This window comes from Dipodomys merriami, unplaced genomic scaffold (assembly GCF_024711535.1).
Source record: "Dipodomys merriami isolate MVZ:Mamm:240054 unplaced genomic scaffold, mDipMer1.0.p SCAF_345, whole genome shotgun sequence".
Taxonomy (NCBI): domain Eukaryota; kingdom Metazoa; phylum Chordata; class Mammalia; order Rodentia; family Heteromyidae; genus Dipodomys; species Dipodomys merriami.
In genome coordinates this window covers 1,068,629-1,075,981 of record NW_027204993.1, presented here as the reverse complement: position 1 = coordinate 1,075,981, position 7,353 = coordinate 1,068,629, and the positions used below count along the sequence as shown (strand labels likewise).

Genomic DNA, 7,353 nt, shown 5'->3' with positions numbered 1-7,353 from the left:
GCTGTGGCCGGGCAGCGGCGCTCACGGCCTGGCATCCCGGCTCCTCGGGAGGCTGAGGGCTGAGGATCGCGGCTTGAGGCCAGGAGAAGTTGGGTGTCTCGAATCACACACAAAGAGCCAGGTCCTGGGGTTTTGAAACTCAGGGCCTGGGCGCCGTCCCTGAGCTTTGTTCTTTCTTCTTTTCGCTCAAGGCTGGAGCTCTCCCGCTTGAGCCACAGCGCCACGTCTGGCTTTTGGTGGTTCATTGGCGAGAAGAGTCTCCCAGATGCGATCCTCAGAGCGCAGCCTCCTCAGTAGCCGGGATTACAGGTGTGAGCCACAGCACCAGGCTAGTCCCACAACCTGAGGTCTAACCTCTCGGGGGAGCACTGTGGGGAGAGTCCGGGCTGGGTCAGTCCCTGGGGGGTCATCACAATCTCCCATTGTGTCGGGGGGCCTGTGACCTCATCCACCCAGAGCCCCTGCGGGGTCACGGGGCGGGGGGGAGGGGAGACGGCGCTCATGTCTCCTCTGCATTTTCGCTATGCTCTTTGCACAAATCCACTCCAACCCGGGCCCTGGGATCTTCTTCGTGACGAGCATCCTGGGCTTTAGCCTGGGGCCTTGTCTTTTCCTTTTTCTGATTTTCCTGATCGTCCATCACTGTAAAAAGAAAATAAAGAGCCAGCGAGGTAAGCCGGAAGACAGATGGGAGGGGGGAGGCAGGAGTAGGGGGGGGCGGGGGGGATCGAGGACAGTTTGGGGTACTGACTTCACATCCTGGCACGGACACAGTCCAGCGCCTGAGGCTCCCGCCTGTCATCCCAGCTCCTCAGGAGGCTGAGACCTGAGGATCGTGGCTTGAGGCCAGGTGAAGTTGGAGTCTGTGAGACTCTCATCTCCAAGGAAGCAGCAAAATGCTAGAAATGGAGTTGTGGCTCAAGTGGTAGAGCGCCCGCCTTGAGCTGAAGAGCTGAGGGACAGTGCCCAGGCCCTGAGTTCAAGACCTAGGGCTGGTGTGCACATGTGTGTGTGTGTGTGTGTGTGTGTGTGTGTGTGTGTGTGTGTGTGTGTGTGTGTGTGTGTGTACTAAGACTTGAACTCGGGCCTTTGTCCTTCCACTTGGCTTTTGTGCTCAAGGCTGGCGCTCTACCACTTGAGCCACAGCGCCACTTCCGGTTTTCTGGTGGTTCACTGGAGATCAGAGTCTCACGGACTTTTTGCCCGGGCTGGCTTTGAACCGCGATCCTCAGATCTCAGCCTCCTGAGTCGCTGGGATGGCAGGTCTTTTGTTCTTCATCCATTGTGGGGTGGGGGGGGGGTTGGGGGTTCCTTGGGGTGGCATCTGTCCATGGTGGATCTGAACTAACTCTGGGCCAAGTTCGGGGCTCACTAAGACCTGGTTCTCACCCCCAGGAGCCCCAGGAATCTATTTGGGAAGAAAACGGTTCAAGGCCTTGGGGCCTCTTCTTCCCCTGCATGCTGCATGCTACTAGAACCTTCCTTCCTTCCTTCCCTCCTTCCCTCCTTCCTTCCTTCCTTCCTCCCTTCCTCCCTCCCTTCCTTCCTTCCTTCCCCCCTTCCTTCCTTCCTTCCCTCCTCTCTGTCTCTGTCTCTTTCTCAGGCCTGTCCTGGGATTTGAACTCAGGGCTTCGGTGCTGTTCACTGAAGGTCCTACCACGTGAGCCACACATATCTGCACTTCCACATTTCTGTTGCTTTGTTTGGTGGTGCTCCCTGGGAGATCAGAGTCTCACGGCCTTTCCTGCCCGGGCTGGCTTTGAACCGCGATCCTCAGATCTCAGCCTCCTGAGTCGCTGGGACGCTAGGCGTGCGCTACAGCGCTCAACTCCTTTCTCGGTGACTCTGATGAGCTTTCTCTCTCTCTTTTCGCTCTCTGGCTCACCCTCCGAGTGAGCCCCTCCAGCGGCTCTTTCTGATTTCTCTCCTTTCCTTTTCGTTATGTTTCTCCACATTGTGCAGAGAAAGATCTGATGCGGGAGAGACTGCTGAAGGAGGAGAACGTTCCGGCCACCGAGAAGGCGGAGCTCCGCGTGTCGGGCATGGTGTTCGAGAAGTCGGTGTGTCTGTACTGAGCGGGGTGGGCTGGGCCGGAGGCCCCGCGTGCATGGCGGCCTCGGCCCTCCCCCGGGGGGCCGCCGGCCCCGGCCTCCACGCTCCGGCCCACGCCTAAGAATAAATGCTTCGGGTTTTTCTGTTCCTCACCCGCTGTGTGTGGCGACGGCTTTGGGTCCCTGAGACGTCACAGGTCCACCCAGGGGCTGGCAGGAGGCTCAGGGGTGGGGTGCTCGCCTCGCCTGCAGGAGGCCCTGGGTTCGAGTCCTCAGCACCGCAGAAGCGGAAAAAGCCAGAAGTGGCGCTGTGGCCCAAGGGGTAGAGCGCCCGCCTGGAGCTGAAGAGCTGAGGGACAGCGCCCAGGCCCTGAGTTCAAATCCCACAACTGACCACCCCCCACCCCCAGAGTAAACTCAGGTTCGCTCACAGCTGTGTTCCTCGCTCGGCCTGCAGGGGGCGCCCTGGAGCTCACTGCTGGGAGGGGGGGTGGGGAGGGGGATGAGGGGTGCGGGGTGGGGAGGGGGGGACATTTCACACCTGCGTTACCACGGTGACATCCATTTTCCTTGTGTTAATTTCATCAGGGACTCTGGGATGTGTTTCATGGAGGGGGGCAGGGCTGATAAAACTTTATTATGATTATTAATTATTATCATCGTGATCATAATTCAGTAGTTGGACAAAGAGGTTTTAATTCAACATGTCAATGTATGAGCACAATGCACACACACACACGCACACACGCACACACACACGGACACACGCACACACACACACACACATAGAAGTTTGTTGGAGATGAGTCTCATGGGGCTGGGCAGGTGGCTCAGTGGTAGAGCGCTTGCCTTGCATACATGAAGCCCTGAGTTCGATTCCTCAGCACCACATACACAGAAAAAGCCGGAAGTGGCGCTGTGGCTCAAGGGGTAAAGCGCCAGCCTGGAGCCAAAGAAGCTCAGCGACAGCGCCCAGGCCCTGAGTTCAAGCCCCAGGACTGGCAAAAACAAAACCCAAACAACAAAACCCAGTCTCAGGGACTTTCCTGCCCGGGCTGGCTTTGAACTGTGATCCTCAGGTCTCAGCCTCCTGAGTAGCTGGGATGGCAGGCGGGAGCACCAGTGCCCGGCTCAGTACCCTACCTCCTCCGTCGGTCTCCACTGCATGCTTTCATTTTTCCTAGCTCGATTTGCATATTGCTAGAACGTTCTGAGTAAAAACCAAGGGAAGAAATCTGAAAATGTCTCTGAGAAATCAGAGATCAGAAAATACAGTTGGAAGCAAAATATTTTTATAGCCTAGAGAGGGGGGGGAGGGAGGGAGGAAGGGAGGGAAGGAGGGAGGGAGGGATGACTGATAAGAAGAGAGAAAAAGCCAAATGCACAAAGTCCACCCTTAGCTCTGAGCTGGCAGCTCACGCCTGTAATCCCGGCTACTCAAGAGACTGAGATCTGAGGATCACAGTTCAAAGCCAGCCCAGGAGGGGGCGGGGGAGAGCTTTTTCACTCCAGTTTGGTGCTCTACCACTTGAGCCACAGCTCCACTTCTGCCTTTTTAGTGACTAATTAGAGATCAGAGTCTCACGGACTTTCCTGCCCGGGCTGGCTTTGAACCCCTGATCCTCAGATCTCAGCCTCCTGAGTGGCTGGGATGACAGGCGGGAGCCACCGTTGCCCAGGTCCGAACACTGCTCTTAACAGCTTGCTTTTTGGGCTGATCAGGAAGTTAAGGAGGAGATGAAGACGCATTAGCAAAGTGACTTCTACTTCCGGCCCCCCTTCCGGCCCCCCTCCCTCCAGCGCCATTTCTGCCGCCCCCCCCCATTTCCGTCCTCCCTCTGGGAGTCCCTGGGTTTGGCCCTCTCCAATAGAGAGGAGGAAGCTGGGCACCGGCCCTCACACCTGTCATCCCAGCTCCTCAGGAGGCTGAGACCTGAGGATTGCGGTTCGAGGCCAGCCCCAGGGCAGAACAGGAGTCTGGGAGACGCTGATCGCCAATGAACCAGCAAAAAGCCGGAAGTGGAGCTGTGGCCCAAGTGGTCGAGCACCATCCTTGACCCCCAAAACAAAAAAAAAGCTCAGGATCAGTGCTTAGGTGCTGAATTCAAGTCCTGGGACACACACACACTCACATGCACACACACGCGTCTTACAACCTCTTTTTTTCCCTGAATATAGACACTATTTTTGTTTGGTTCCTTTGCACGTAGCTTCTTTTGTCCTCCTGGTTACAGCCCAGCAGGGAACAGACAATAAACCCACCCGAGTCTGTGGCTCCCATCTGAGGAACCATGATGAAGTTGGGCACCAGGCCTACAGCTGGCTGTAGGCTTTCCTTGTCTTAGGCCTGGTAGAAAGATCTAGAATGATCTACATGATTCCCTCAGCCGGCAACCTCACTACCCACTCGTGATGGAGAGGGGGAAACGTCCAACCTTGGAACATGCTTACAAACCCAAAGGTCAACCATTGGTATTCTGCTCTCAAAATAGGTCTTAGTGAGGGAGGGCATGCCTTTAGTCCAGGCCTCCCAGCTCCAATGCCACAGAGACCAACTCACAGGGCGCCGCTCCGTCCCCCACACACGGACAGACACGAAGAGCCGGAGGCTGAGATGGGAAGGTCCCGGTTCAAAGGCAGCCCAGGCAGGAAACACAACCCGGGAGACTTTGACTTCTGGGAGTCAGCTGCAGCCTTGAAAACTCGTGTGTGTGTGTGTGTGTGTGTGTGTGTGTGCGTGTGCCAGGCCCAGGGCTTGAACTCAGGGCCTGGGCGCGCTCTCCCTGAGCTGCTGGTCTGCTCCAGGCCGGCGCTCTACCCCCTGGGCCCCTGTTCCACTCTGGCTTTTTGGTGGCTCATCCCGGATAACGCTCCTGTGGGCTTTCCTCCAGGCTCCCATCCGAGCCTCCTCCTGAGGAGCTGGGATTACGGGCGTGCGGGGGTGGCTCGGCTGTTGTTTGAGATTCACTCCCCCGGGGCACAGGCGGGAGGGACCCCCCCCACCCCCCGCCCGTCCTCCTCTGTTCCATTGTGTGTGAAGCTATGACTTCATCCTGGAGGCCCTGGAGGGCTGAGGCTCAGGGCAGAAGGTTCCAGGCGCTGTGTCGGGTGCTCATGGCGGTGTCTGAGCGGGGCTTCAGTCTGGTGCCTCACGGCGTCCCGTGGCTCTACGCCCTGCTGGGCTTGCTCTTCATCTTCTTTATCTTCGTTATGTTCTCCCCGTTCCTGCTGGACAGAGACCAGCGGGGGAGGAGCCGTGAGTGTGGGCAGCCTGGGGAACGGGGTACAGCAGGGCGCGTCGTCTCCAAGAGCCGGGGACCCAGGGCCCAGAAAGAGCTCAGCAACGTCGCCATCTCTGGGGTGTAGGTTTCTGTGCTGGGGTGGGGACTCGAACTCAGAGCCTGGCTTGTGCTTGCTTGGCTTTCTCTCTGTCTGTCAAGGTTGGTGCTGGACGGCTTGAGCCACACCTCCACCTTCTGGTGTCTGTTTTTGGCTGGTTAGCGGGAGATGAGCCTAGTGGAATCTGTCCCGGCTGGCTTCCAGCGAGGGATGGGCCGAGATTACAGGCAGGAGCTACCAGCCGCGGCCGGCATCATCTCAGAGGGGTGGGAGGGGTCTGGAGGTTGGAGATCCGCAGGGGGTGAAGGGATGTTTGCTCCACCGGGTAGTGTCCTAAGAAGGGGATGAGCAGCTGGGAATGGTGGGTAAGTCACCGCTGCCTGTCACCTGGGGTTCTTGGTGACTCTTCACCTGCTCCGGTACTTGTTGCTAGGTTGCTGGGAGGTCACGAGGCAGAAAACGCCAGAAGTGGCGCTGTGGCTCAAGTGGTAGAGCGCCAGCCTTGAGCTGAAGAGCTGAGGGACAGCGCCCAGGCCCTGAGTTCAAGATCCAGGACTAATTAATTAGTGAATTAATTAAATCACTTTATTTTGTGTGTAGACATCATCTCAGCTTTGTGCTGGACATTTTGGCAGGGTTGCTATTATCCTGTGTGCTTTCTCTCTGTCTCTCTGTCTCTGTCTGGTGTGTGTGCATGTGTGCGCGGTTACTGGGACTTGAACTCAGGGCCTGGGCACTGTCCCTCAGCTCTTCAGCTCAAGGCTGGCGCTCTACCACTTGAGCTATGGCACCATTTCTGATTCTGGTGGTTCATGGGAGATCAGAGTCTCACAGACTTTCCCACCGGGCTGGCTTTGAACCGGGATCCTCCCATCTCAGCCTCCTGAGTGGCTGGGATGACAGGCGGGAGCACCGGCGCCCGGCCAGTGATTTTTGTTATGGCGTTAGGGATTGACTTCAGGGGTTTGATGGCTGACCTACACGAATCTCGGCCTTTCCTCTTTCTTGAAGGTCAGCGTTGGCTTGTACTGTGACAGCACGGCTCTGACATCACAGAGGCCGGGGGGGGGGGACCCCAGATTCTCTGTGACCCCTGTATCATCATAGCTGCCCATGCTCTGCCTCAGTTTCTCTCTCATAACTCATTCAAAGGTTTGCCACACTGTTTTAAAATAAGAAAACCAGATGCGAAATGGCTTCCCAGCCCGGCCTTGGTGGCTCCCGCCTGTCACCCCAGCGACTCAGGAGGCTGAGATCTGAGGATCACGGTTCAAAGCCAGCCAGGGCGGGAAAGTCCGTGAGACTCTGATCTCCCGTGAACCAGCAAAAAGCCGGAAGTGGAGCTGTGGCTCACGTGGTAGAGCGCCCGCCTTGAGTAAAATAGCTAACACACACACACACACACACTGTCCTTTTGTGTTTCAGATTGCCATCTTCCGTCCCCTAGGAGCGAAACTTCCAGAAGGGAGGGGACAGAGACCGGGGAGGAGACCCCGGTGGCCCTGGCGGTGATGGCAGAGGGCGGCCAGGGTGTGTGTCCCGTCACGCCCGTGTGAACCGGGGCCGGCGCGTGGCTGCCAGGTCGGAGACAGGTGGGAAAGAAAGGCCGGGAAGCAGCCTCCTCGCGCATGCTCAGATGAACCCCACAATAAAGCTTTGCACTCTTTTAACCACAGGGCCATGGGGTTTTGTGGTGGTGGTTTTTGGCGTGGAGGTGTCTGTTTGGTTTTGTCGTCGGTGGTGGGACTTGAACTCAGGGCCTGGGCGCTGTCCCTCAGCTCTTCAGCTCAAAGCTGGCGCTCTACCCCTTGAGCCACAGCGCCACTTCTGGTTTTCTGGTGGTTCATGGGAGATCAGAGTCTCACGGACTTTCCTGCCCAGGCTGGCCTTGAACCTCGATCCTCAGATCTCAGCCTCCTGAGCGGCTGGGGTGACAGGCGGGAGCCATGGGCGCCGGCAGCAA

General features: G+C 57.5%; 1 long non-coding RNA gene across 1 annotated transcript; it reads left to right on the top strand.

Annotated features, from left to right (window-relative positions):
* Nucleotides 1-5,139: 5,139 nt before the first annotated feature.
* LOC138803648 (uncharacterized) lies at nt 5,140-7,067 on the top strand. The gene is made up of 2 exons (XR_011364997.1): nt 5,140-5,307; nt 6,816-7,067. It is a non-coding gene; the product is annotated as an uncharacterized lncRNA (long non-coding RNA).
* The last annotated feature ends 286 nt before the right edge of the window (nt 7,068-7,353 follow it).